General features: G+C 43.9%; 1 long non-coding RNA gene across 3 annotated transcripts; it reads right to left on the bottom strand.

Annotated features, from left to right (window-relative positions):
* Nucleotides 1–3,263: 3,263 nt before the first annotated feature.
* Nucleotides 3,264–11,879, bottom strand: LOC142915868 (uncharacterized). Of its 3 annotated transcripts, none has more exons than XR_012936139.1 (6): nucleotides 11,656–11,879; nucleotides 11,235–11,281; nucleotides 9,308–9,447; nucleotides 9,087–9,164; nucleotides 8,609–8,701; nucleotides 3,264–7,580 (listed from the first exon to the last, which is right to left on the bottom strand). It is a non-coding gene; the product is annotated as an uncharacterized LOC142915868 (long non-coding RNA). The 3 variants fall into 3 exon arrangements; XR_012936138.1 differs by lacking the exon at nucleotides 3,264–7,580 and adding an exon at nucleotides 7,590–7,930; XR_012936140.1 differs by lacking the exons at nucleotides 3,264–7,580; nucleotides 11,235–11,281 and adding an exon at nucleotides 7,590–7,930.
* Between the last annotated feature and the right edge of the window lie 1,234 nt (nucleotides 11,880–13,113).

The following is a 13,113-nucleotide window of genomic DNA, read 5'->3' as shown; positions in this document are numbered from 1 at the left end:
GTTATAAATAACACCATCTAACCCAGAAAACCTTTATTGTGGATTATTATGAAGAGTTCGTGGTTTGCAGAGATGTAGCGATTTCAAATCGGGTCAATGTATTTGAAACACCCTGCTCTAAAATCCTGACCCGAACCTTAATAACAATACGATTATATTAAAACATTATAGCAATGCATTGATAAAAATTACATATTTACAGTGGTGGTAAATATTCAACATGCAAAAATAATGTGCGGTGCTTCTAAAAGTATTACATTTGCATCTTCCGGCATAATTATGAAGACAACCTAGACTGGATCAGCCCATCATCTGTCGGGGGTAGATACAATAGGTAACACACTGTGGAGGAGAAGTCAACAGTGGTTGCCTTTATGTGTTTACTTGCCCCCGCCATAGTAACGTCGAATTTCCACCACGTGGCTCAGAGCTCTTAAACGGGAGATGAGCACCGCCTAAATGCTCACTTTGTAAAAAAAATATTTTTGAGATCAGAACGCATCAGTACAAATACAATATTACAGTAGAGTTCACATTGCAGCAGTACACAGACAAGTCACAATCATTCATTGTTATTATTTTATCCAGGCGAGATTGCAGGATTCAATCCATGCAACCTATCTTGGCCACGGATCAGTAACAAAGGGATGGGGAACCTTACGACTTCGGCTGATTGTTGATCCTTCAACAACAGCCTTGTGCCATTGTAATGTTTTTTATTTAACGTAAAGGCATTTATGTTTTTTAACTTTATATTTTGAAAAGTAATGTCCGTTTGTGTTGACCCTGCAACCACAGCCTTCCGATTAATTATTAGACGGTTGGCTATTTTATCATTCGATATTTTACAATAATTAACTTTACTTCTGAACAATCACTTCGCTGTCTCCTGTAAATCGTTCATTGAATGTTTTTGATCTTTTTATTCTGAATCTGCTCGTGTAAAATCGATGTTTTCATTTTATTAAAAAATTTGAGCGATGCATCAATGCGTTTGTTTTTGTCAATTTCCCCGTGTCTAATCGGCACCAGTGATTCTGTCAAATTCGCTTCAGAACGATGGACCCACAAATCAACTTTGGTTACAGCCTGCTTTGTCGAGTCTTAGAAGATGTGCAGTTTGTGGATTAACGCTCCACGATTAATTGGTGATGTACAGTGGGATGATGTATGAAGAAATATTTCATACTGTGGGAATTGCAGGTTAAACTTCACAGACTGTACCCAGTCTTTGGGGGGTAGGGGAGGGAAAATGTCCTTCCTTGTTATAGTAATAGGTTTTACCCTTTTAATTGGCACAAAAACTGACACCTTTATTCAAGGCATCATGTTTGCAATAACCACAACACAAGCAGTCAAAATGCAAACAAAAGCGACAACTCTGATAATAATATGCACTGTCCTTGAATTTGATTGGGTAAAACCTATTACTATATCTTGTTACTGGCAAAGGAGGTCTCATAATGTAAATCTTTCCATGTTGTTAAACTCCAACCCTCGCTGTGACCCTGTTGAAGCAACGCTGGATGGCGCCCTATTCCCATTGTAGATCCTGAACTCGCGCTGTGCAGAGTGGTCCTGATGTCTTGTGACTCCCAAAATTAATTGACCCCTAACATATTTGTCATTTGCATGTTAAATGTTGGGTTTTAAATAAAGCCTCCCATTACAATATTAAGCTTTAGAGAATTCAATTAAGAACGCGAGACATTTGGACCACCCTGTATCTGTAGCCTGGAATTCCACGTTGCTGATGGTGGCCAGTTTACATTGGTTGGCTTCTCACAAAGTGATGCTCAATATACACAATAAATATGAAAATAATGGAAGATAAAAACATCTCGCATTCTGAAGGATTCAGCTCAAAGTTCAGCTTTAAATGTGACCTGTTTTGTTGCCATAAAAAAATGGGAAAACCTATTCTCATATAAATCAGCTAATGAACTGTCATTCCACTGAATTTGTATCTGAGATATAGACAGGGTTTTCATAATAAATTGATGGTGGATAAAACCAGCAAGTGGCAAATTCCGCAACAGGTTACTTTATAAATTTCTATAAATCTCGGAATGAAATGTGCGTGTGTGTTGCGGTTTTTCTGTTTAATTTTTGTTAAAAAAAAGTTACTTATTAACTTTGTACCCAGTGGTGTTGACAAGAATCAATGATCAAAGTTAATGACACACCCACAAATGAAAAGACGGCTGATAAGTTAAAGAGCCAAGCTCCATACTCTTTGGTTCTATTGGGTAAAGTCACGTAGGTAAAAAAATAAAATAACAAGCCAAGCTCCATTGGAAGTCGACAGTGACCAGTCATTTTATTGTCGAGATACGTTACACAAGTGCGCTACTTGGCGGGCTGCAGGCCAACAGTGGCCGTTGAAGATGAGATCAGATTGCTTCATTGATGTTTTGTTTCATCATTAGACCTCCTTTGCCAGTACCAAAATATAATAACAGGGGTTTTCCTCCTTTTTTTCTGGCAACAAAACTGAAACGTTTTTAACAAGGATTCATGTTACTGCATTAACCACACACAATACCTGCAGTCAAAATGCAAACAAAAAAACATACTCTGATAATATATATGTGGCATTGAAGCCTCGACCCAATTGGTGCTCGACCAGATGACGCCAAAAGGCTCAAAAGAAAGCCGTCCCTTGGTGTGGACCAATCAGTTTCAAGGACAATGCATCATCATATATTATCAAAGTATGTTTTATTTTTGCATTGAGACTGCAGGTATTGTGGTTAATGCAGTAACATGAATCCTTGCAAAAAGGTTTCAGTTTTGTTGCCAGAAAAAAGGGGGAAAACCCCAATTATTATTATAGTTGTTTTGTTATTACTGGATTGGAGTCTCTCTCGGAGCCATGCCAGCATCACCACAGTTTAAACACTCGCACACAGATCATACATTCGAGATTTTGCCTCTACGGTGCAGTGTTCTTTAGATGGAAGCTTTCAATTTACGTGTGTACAGAATGTGAAAATTCCAGTAGCTAAATATATATTTGTGTGTGTGTGTAAAGAAGGATGACCATTGTGTGGGTGGAAGGCACCTAGCCCTGAAAGACACTGGTAACTGTCAGTCGATAAGGTATGTTACAATATACAGGAGTACTATCTGTATACTTGATGTATACTGCACGTACAAAACCCCTTTTGGCAATGTGCTGTTTGGATGAGGGCCCTCTCCACGCTGTCTGGGTCATGGACACGATTTTGCAGGATGGTAAAGGCAGGGAGTCATAGACGTGGCAGTTTTAGAAGTGCAGCACAATTTATTTTACTTCGCTGTCATCTGCTGCCCACAAAACTCGTCTTTAATAAGTGTCGTTTGTTTTTTATTAACATAAAATAGTCACGTTCCACAAGGTGCTCCAGATGTCTTGTGACCCCCCCCCCCACACACTTAATTATCTTCATACGGTATATATTTTATGTAAGGTTTATTTAGAAACAGAAATTAATACGCAAATGAAACACATTTTCCGGGGTCAGTTAATTGGGGGTTATAAGACATCTGGACCGTCCTGTATAGTACACAACAGAGAGTCTGCTGTATTGTCACGTGGCTAAACTCTTAGTACTGGTCCTGATTTAAGATGGTATATACAGCATGGGGCAGTAAAGACACATTTGAGAAAAGCATACTGTATACAGTAGTGTATTGTTAAAGTTAATTAAAATAACATACAGTATATCTCCATATATATAAAAGGCAAAGTTGTGATTGTGTCAGTTTAACACGTAGCAAGCTTTCGCGACCAATATTATTCATAATAAAGGTTTTTTTTAGTTAGATCGCGTTATTTATGAATGTGTCGTAACCCTCCACCACCCGACACGGCCAATCAGCAAATAAATTAGTGAACTAATTGTCTTTTGTCAACGTGACACTTATTTTTTGCTGATTGGCCGTGTCGGGTGGTGGAGGGTTACGACACAGTTATAAATAACGCGATCTAACCCAGAAAACCTTTATTGTGGATTATTATGAAGAGTTCGTGGTTTGCAGAGATGTAGCGATTTCAAATCTGGTCGACCTATTTGAAACACACTGCTCTAAAATCCTGACCCGAACCTTAATAACAATACGATTGATTAAAACATTATAGCAATGCATTGATTAAAATTACATATTTACAGTGGCGGTAAATATTCAACATGCAAAAATAATGTGCGGTGCTTCGAAAAGTATTGTATTTGCATCTTCTGGCATAATTATGAAGACAACCTAGACTGGATCAGCCCATCATCTGTCGGGGGTAGATACAATGAGTAACACACTGTGGAGAAGTCAACAGTGGGGTTACTTGCCACCGCCATAGTAACGTCGAATTTCCACCACGTGGCTCAGAGCTCTTAAACTGGAGATGAGCACCGTCTAAATGCTCACTTTGGAAATTTTTTATTTTCGAGATCAGAACGCATCAGTACAAATACAATATTACAGTAGAGCTCACATTACAGCAGTACACAGACAAGTTACAATCATTCATTATTATTATTTTATCCAGGCGAGATTACAGGATTTAATCCATGCAACCTATCTTGGCCACGGATCAGTAACTAAGGGATGGGGAACCTTACGATTTCGGCTGATTGTTGATCCTTCTACAACAGCCTTGTGCCATTGTGATGTTTTTTTTTAATGTAAAGGCATTTATAATGTTTTTTAACTATATATTTTTAAAAGTAATGTCCGTTTGTATTGACCCTGCAACCACATCCTTCCGATTAATTATTAGACGGTTGGCTATTTTATCATTCGTTATTTACGATAATTAACTTTACTTCTGAACAATCACTTTGCTGTCTCCTGTAAATCGTTCATTGAATGTTTTTGATCTTTTAATTCTGAATCTGTTCGTGTAAAATCGATGTTTTCATTTCATTAAAAAATTTGAGCGATGCATCAATGCGTTTGTTCTTGTCAATGTCCCCGTGTCTAATCGGCACCAGTGATTCTGTCAAATTCGCTTCAGTACGATGGACCCACAAATCAATTTTGGTTACAGCCTGCTTTGTCGAGTCTTAGAAGATGTGCAGTTTGTGGATTAACGCTCCACGATTAATTGACGATGTACAGTGGAATGATGTATGAAGAAATATTTCATACTGTAGGAATTGCAGGTTTAACTTCACAGACTGTACCCAGTCTTTGGGGGGTAGGGGAGGGCAAATGTCTTTCCTTGTTATAGTAATAGGTTTTACCCTTTTAACTGGCACAAAAACTGACACCTTTATTCAAGGCATCATGTTTGCAATAACCACAACATAAGCAGTCAAAATGCAAACAAAAGTGACAACTCTCATAAAAATATGCACTGTCCTTGAATTTGATTGGGTAAAACCTATTACTATATCTTGTTACTGACAAAGGAGGTCTCATAATGTAAATCTTTCCTTCTTGTTAAACTCCAACCCTCGCTGCGACCCTATTAAAGCAACGCTGGGTGGCACCCTATTCCCATTGTAGATCCTGAACTCGTGCTGTGCAGAGTGGTCCTGATGTCTTGTGACTCCCAAAATTAATTGACCCCGAACATATTTGCATATTAAATGTTGCGTTTTAAATAAAGCCTCCTATTACAATATTAAGCTTTAGAGGAGACATGAGACATTTGGACCACCCTGTATCTGTAGCCTGGAATTCCACGTTGCTGATGGTGGCCAGTTTACATTTTTTGGCTTCTCACAAAGTGATGCTCAATATACACAATAAGTATGAAAATAATGGAAGATAAAAACATCTCACATTCTGAAGGATTTCAGCTCAAAGTTCAGCTTTAAATGTGACCTGTTTTGTTGCCAGAAAAAAAATGGGAAAACCTATTTTCATATCAATCAGCCAATGAACTGTCATTACACTGAATTTGTATCTGAGATATAGACAGGGTTCTCATAATAAATTGATGGTGGATAAAACCAGCAAGTGGCAAATTCTGCAACAGGTTACTTTATACATTTCTATAGATCTCGGAATGAAATGTGCGTGTGTGTTGCGGTTTTTTCTGTTTAATTTTTGTTTAAAAAAATTGTTACTTATTAACTTTGTACCCAGTGGTGTTGACAAGAATCAATTATCAAAGTTAATGACACACCCACAAATGAAAAGACGGCTGATAAGTTAAAGAGCCAAGCTCCATTGGAAGTGGACAGTGACCAGTCATTTTATTGTTGAGATACGTTACACAAGTGCGTTACTTGGCGGGCTGCAGGCCAACAGTAGCCGTTCAAGATGAGATCAGATTGCTTCATTGATGTTTTGTTCATCATTAGACCTCCTTTGCCAGTACCAAAATATAATAATAGGGTTTTTCCTCTTTTTTTCTGGCAACAAAACTGGAGCCTTTTTAGCAAGGATTCATGTCTGCATTAACCACAATACCTGCAGTCAAAATGCAAACGAAAAAACATACTATGATAATAAATATGTGGCATTGAAGCCTCGACCCAATTGGTGCTCGACCAGATGACGCCAAAAGGCTCAAAAGAAAGCCGTCCCTTGGTGTGGACCAATCAGTTTCAAGGACAATGCATCATCATATATTATCATAGTATGTTTTATTTTTGCATTTTGACTGCAGGTATTGTGGTTAATGCAGTAGACATAAATCCTTGTTCTATGGGAGCCTTTAACATTGAAGTCTATGGGAGCCTTTAGCATTGAAGTCTATGGGAGCCTTTAACATTGAAGTCTATGGGAGCCTTTAATATTGAGGTCTATGGGAGCCTTTAACATTGAAGTCTATGGGAGCCTTTAACAGTGAAGTCTATGGGAGCCTTTAACATTGAAGTCTATGGGTGCCTTTAACATTGAAGTCTGTGGGAGCCTTTAACATTGAAGTCTGTGGGAGCCTTTAACATTGAAGTCTATGGGAGCCTTTAACATTGAAGTCTATGGAAGCCTGTAACATTGACGTCTATGGGAACTTTTAACATTGAAGTCTATGGGAGCCTTTAATATTGAAGTCTATTTGAGCCTGTAACATTGAAGTCTGTGGGAGCCTTTAACATTGAAGTCTATGGGAGCCTTTAACATTGAAGTCTATGGGAGCCTTTAACATTGAAGTCTATGGGAGTGTTCTATGTTGAACTTCTTTCGCTCCGTACGTGGCCAGCCATGCAAACCCACTGGCGGCATTCACAAAACAGACCCAGCACCCGTACCTCTGATTAGCACGGTTGGCCACGTAGGGTGCGAAAGAAGTTCAGGGCACGTACAGCCCTCGCGACAGGGAGCTTCGAGGCGCGTCGTCAGGGCCGTCGTTTGCGACATGGCCGGATAGCTTCTGAAAAACAGCTGCACGGCTCGGTGGGCATCAGGCGGTGAAATAAACAAAAAGAGTCTCCAGCGAGCGGAGAGCGAGAGGAGAGGCGGAGAGGGACGGACGCTCAGGCGCGGCGTTCGGTCTCACCACAGGATGGTGGCGGGCGGCCACACCAACACCGAGCACTCCATGTACACCGCCTCTCCCTCTCTCGCTCTGTACATCCTGTCTGGCTCCGACAGCATCTGCGGGGCGCTGGCTGTGTGAGGCTGTCGTCGGGGGGCTGCCGCGTCCCCCCCTACGAGTCGTGGAGGGGGGGGGGGTCATAGAAGGCGATTCGCACAAAGTGGGTTTTTTAAAAATATAAAAAAATCGATTTTCAGAACCCTCTCTCTCTCCCTCTCGCCTGCAAGGTTCTGCGGCTCGGAGTGGTTGTTTCTCGCGTTGGCCTCTCGTCACCGTGGCGGTCGCGTGGATTTCTCCCTCCGGGTCCTTCCGGGCGTCTCTCCCCCCGCGCCGCACTCAGAATCGACGTCGCGCGTTTCAAAGCGTTTGGGCCGCAAAACAAAAAAATGTCCGCGCCCGCTGACGACGGCGACGGCCCGGTCGCCGGTGAAAAAGCGCCACGTAGCTCGGTGGGGCCCTTACCTGCCGGTCAAACACAAAAACAAAGTTTTTCGCAGTTTTAGTTTTCCTAACGAGGGGACGCCGGCCCGGCCCCCGGGGGTCGACGTGGGGGGGGTCACGCTGGGGTCGCGGGTCGTGAGCGACAACTCCGTTGTTGTCCGCCCGGCGGTGGGAGTGAGCTCACCGCGGTGCTTCCCGTCTAGGCGGGTGGCACGTGGTGGGGTGAAGTGTGGGACACTTCAAGAGGTTTGGCTGGCGTGGCGGAGGAGTGGGGTCCAACGTGCCCTGCCTAGAGGGGAGCTCCCTACAGCGCTCTGTGCAGTGAAGGACCTCCTCCTTATCCTCCTCCCCCTCCTCCTCCTCGTCCTCCTCATCCTCCTCCTCATCCTCCCCCTCATCCTCCTCCCCCTCCTCCTCCTCCTCCCCCTCCTCCCCCTCCTCCTCATCCTCCTCCCCCTCCTCCCCCTCCTCCTCATCCTCCTCCTCCTCATCCTCCTCCCCCTCCTCCTCCTCATCCTCCTCCCCCTCCTCCTCCTCCCCTTCCTCCTCCCCCTCCTCATCCTCCTCCCTCCTCCTCCTATTCCTCCTTCCGCCAACAGGGGCACGAGCAAGTACTTGCAGTGCTGCACCTTAACAAACTGCGTACTCAACTGGGCCCTGTACATGTGTATGTGTGTGTGTGATGTCGCAACCGTGCACCTTTCCGTCGTGTGTCCGGAGGTTGCTGCTTTGCTGCATACACCTGATGTGAGCTTCTTTGGTACCGTACGTGGCCAGAGATGATAACCGCAGCTGTGGGCGAAAATACAGCAGAGTGTTAGTAGGGTCTCTGTGTGAGTAGTGTGTGGGTCTCTGTGTGAGTAGTGTGTGGGTCTCTGTGTGAGTAGTGTGTGTGTCTCTCTGTGAGTAGTGTGTGGGTCTCTGTGTGAGTAGTGTGTGGGTCTCTGTGTGAGTAGTGTGTGTGTCTCTCTGTGAGTAGTGTGTGGGTCTCTGTGTGAGTAGTCTGTGGGTCTCTGTGTGAGTAGTGTGTGGGTCTCTGTGTGAGTAGTCTGTGGGTCTCTGTGTGTGAGTAGTGTGTGGGTCTCTGAGTGAGTAGTGTGTGGGTCTCTGTGTGAGAAGTCTGTGGGTCTCTGTGTGTGAGTAGTGTGTGTAGTGTGTGTGTCACACAGATACCTACAAGTGTTTCGAGTACTCGGCCCCGCTTGAACGTCGAAGTGCTTCGTTGAAGCCATCATTTGCAAGAGCCGGAGCGCTTCTGAAAAAAAAAAGCGCCACGAAGCTCAGTGGGCATTGCCTGGTGAAGTCAAAAGAGTCGAGTTTAGTCGATGGCCTTTAGTGGGAGTAGCGTTGAGAGGGGGCATCGTCTCAAGTGTGGTAGCGGCGCTGTTTGCTACTCACGGTCAAGGGGCAGGGCGAAGGGGTTGTGACGACGGTCGCCCAGCACAACGACCAGCAAGGCCACTAAACGGGTGGTGGTGGAGAAAGTCTCCATTGGGGGGAGGTGGCAGATGGTCGGCCTGGCGGCTTCCTTCACTTGGCTAGGAGGGGTGAAGGGGAGGGAGTAGGAGGAGCAGTGGGAATGATATTTATTTAGACTGCAAGAGGAGGAATCCAAAGCGCTACGAAGCTCTTTTTGTCACAGATGTCCAGCTGTGGCACTGGGTCAGAACATGACAACAAACACAAAACAAAAACACGGCGTGAGTGCAGAGTTACAGGAAGAGTAAAACAAATCACTTTAAAAATATATATACTAATAAAACTAACCAATGTTTAATGTTGCCACGGGAAGCACACCACCATGCTACATAGCTCTTTTTTAAGAAGAGACCTTGGCCCATAAATGGTGGGCTGATATCAAGTGGACATTCAGGGCAAAATACTCTAAACGCGTGGCGTTTCGGAATGCGGAGGGGGAAAAACCGGAGGACTCTGGGAGAAAAATCCACGCGGCCGCGGGGAGCGAGAAACGTCAACCCCAAAGAAATAGCAGGGAGTGTCAGGGTCGGTATCAAACCCCACGACCTCCTGTACACCAGGTGACAACCATGCCGGGTTAAAGACCTCCTCCTTCACAAGGGACAATTGGATGCATGCCTAAGGCTCCCTCACTGATGGACACGTTCCTCCTGTGTTGAGCAAAATGTTTAGGTTCTCATCGTTTCGCAGAGGCTGCATTTTTTGCCACCGCAGAAAACGAACGTTGGGGGAAACGCCTCCTCGCATCGGACTCTTTCTTTTTTTTTTGCTAAAGTCACGTAGGTAAAAAAAATATCTATAAAATAAATAAATGAAAAAAACAACTCAATTAAAATCACGTTTCGGAGGCAGCAGCACAAGCTTCCGTCTTGAGGTGGAAACCGTCACGGCAAAATTGCTGCATCAGGTGAAGAGAACTCTAAGACACCCGAGATTGTATACAGGTTAAGGGGGGGGGGGAGAGACAAGAAGGGCCGTGGGGGGGGGCTAAGTTAAGCCACCTTCTGTTATGCTGCAGGGGGTTGGGGACGGAGAGATGGCCGTGTGCAGGTTGAAGAGCGTTACACACGTGAACCAGAGGCAGAAGGCAGTAGTTAAGCTGACAAACTGGTTGCCTTGCGGAGCATACTGCTGTAAACTATAAGGCTGCTAAAGTTTAACTTGGGTTTAACTTTATTTTTTTTACCAGCGCGACTTTACCGAAAAAAAGCTAAAGACTATGAATCCTTGCACATCACGAAAGCTTCAAATCTAGCGGCTCACATCGTGTTAGTTTGGCACCGATGTTCGTGCTGATGTTTTAAACTAGATCAATAAAACAACATTGATTACAGCCCCAGCTCAGGTTATTTTCCCATCAATGAAACAGCCCCTGGAGTGAGAGCACCTTCCAGGATATAAACCAACACTGCCGCACGTCTGTCCAAGAGCTGTGTAAAAAAACAATTGAGTTGAAAAAAATGTCAAGCCGACAGGGAAAGGGGCTCCTGGCAAGTGTGACCACCAGCCAGGTCGATGTATTGGTAATGAGAATGTGCAATTGTTTTTGTCCTTGGAAACACGAACTATGAATAAAACGAGATATTCTTAGCTCTTTCGGTAAAGTCACGTTGAAGGGAAACAATAAAATAAAAATATATATATAAAACAATAAAATTTCTCACGACGTTTCGACCATAACACAAACGGTTGTCATCAGGTCGAAACGTCGTGAGAATTTTAATTATTTTATATATATTTTATTATTTTATTGTTTCCCTTCAACGTGACTTTACCGAAAGAGCTAAGAATATGAATTACTGCAGTCACGAAAGCTTCAAATCAAAATTTAAAACGAGATACTCACAGAGTTTACGCTTCTGAATGTGCCCTTGTTCAAGCGGTTCACTCGGCCTAAGAGGCAGACGCACGGTAAATTATTGGGCGGCACTTTGTAAGCTGCTACAGTAGACAAAGTGAGCTTGAACACGACGCGCTCGAGTGAAGTCTTTGAGCGACGCATCACCACGTTGACACGCGTGCATCGCAAACAATTAAAGTTTAAAACACGCAGCAAAGATTCGTTACAAAAAGCCGAGCGGCAGCCTTCACGCATCCTTTGGAAGCTTGCTAACCCACAACATAACCTAGAGACCATCTTCCAGGTCTCCATGGAGACCATCGCATGACAGCGGCATCTGTAGCCGGCCAAAGTGCCGCCTCGGCCGGCTGGGCAATCTAGCCGAGACCGGTGACACTCCCGGAATAGGCCTCAACGCGGCACTCACCAGCGCAACGCTGCGTAGGTGCTGGGGAGGGGGTCTTGAGCTATATCCTCCTTCGTGGTGAGGTTACAAACAAAACAATGTCCTCGTGTGGTCGTGGTGGAGGAGGAGATTCGACGTTCCGTGCCTCGAATCACGGGCAGGCGACTCGGCGGGGCTGTTATCACGTGAGGCCTTAGCAGGGCGCTTTTATAAATCGTAGTGTGGATAGGCGAACACGCAGTGCGAGCGAGGCTCAGATTCTGTAGAATTGATAAACACTGCCCATAGACTCAGCACTGCCCATAGACTCAACACTGCCCATAGACTCAGCACTGCCCATAGACTCAACACTGCCCATAGACTCAACACTGCCCATATACTCAACACTGCACCATAGACTCAACACTGCCCATAGACTCAACACTGCCCATAGACTCAGCACTGCCCATAGACTCAACACTCCCCATAGACTCAACACTGCACCATAGACTCAACACTGCACCATAGACTCAGCACTGCCCGTAGAGTCAACACTGCCCGTAGACTCAACACTGCCCGTAGACTCAACACTGCCCATATACTCAACACTGCCCATAGACTCAACACTGCCCCATAGACTCACCACTGTGATCTCTACATTGGGTCAAACTTAACATATCTTAATGTTCGACGGCTTGTGCACCAGATCTTATTTATTCACGATGTACTTACAAAAAATTCCGCAGACTACCTACTGGATCTCCTCTCTGTTTCAAAGAACAAATTTGACCTCAGGTCTTCGCTCATTTACCAGCTTCACATTCCCTATTGCCGTACAAAAACAGGAGGAAGGGCCTTTGCTATTGATGCCCCCAGGGTCTGGAATGCTATTGCCAATAAACTGCAACTTGAATCACTACCTATGAGATCTTCACTCAAAACTGCTCTAGAGGAGTTGTACACCCCTAGCTGCCACTGCTATTCAGTGGCCTAAAATATGGCTCTAGATTTTGGTGTTATAATTTATTTATGTAGTTTATTGTTAAAAATTCGGTCACAGTCCCTATGATCACTGTTACATTGCATTTATGGCTTTTATTTTGGTGATTTCGAAAAGTTTTTATTTTATTTTTGGCCATGTTTTTGTTTATTGTAGTACGGAGTTAGACTGATGGCCTTAATCTTAGTTGTCTTGTGGTTGTTGTTGTTGTTTGACTTGCATCCCACTGGGATTTTTTGCACACAGCGTTGGTGTACGGTGCTATTTCAGGAATATTTTTGATGTTTTTTTTTTCCTGTATTTTCTGTTTGCACAGTCACACATAATCACTTTAAGATGTTTTCATGTTCATGTTTTTTTGTTTGTTGAGGTTGCACCCGATTCAAGAGCCGAATGGCTCACAGGGCTATACCAAATAAATTAAACTATGAACTACGACCTCCTGTAGACCAGGCGAGGTTTTAAAAATTTCCCGCGCTTTTTGTGACTCCGGGTCACGT

The sequence above is a fragment of the Petromyzon marinus genome, unplaced genomic scaffold (genome assembly GCF_048934315.1).
Source record: "Petromyzon marinus isolate PM22_M1 ecotype Great Lakes invasive population unplaced genomic scaffold, UKy_Petmar_22M1.pri1.0 PM_G_Scaffold_36, whole genome shotgun sequence".
Classification (NCBI taxonomy): domain Eukaryota; kingdom Metazoa; phylum Chordata; class Hyperoartia; order Petromyzontiformes; family Petromyzontidae; genus Petromyzon; species Petromyzon marinus.
This window is presented reverse-complemented; position numbering and strand designations above follow the sequence as displayed.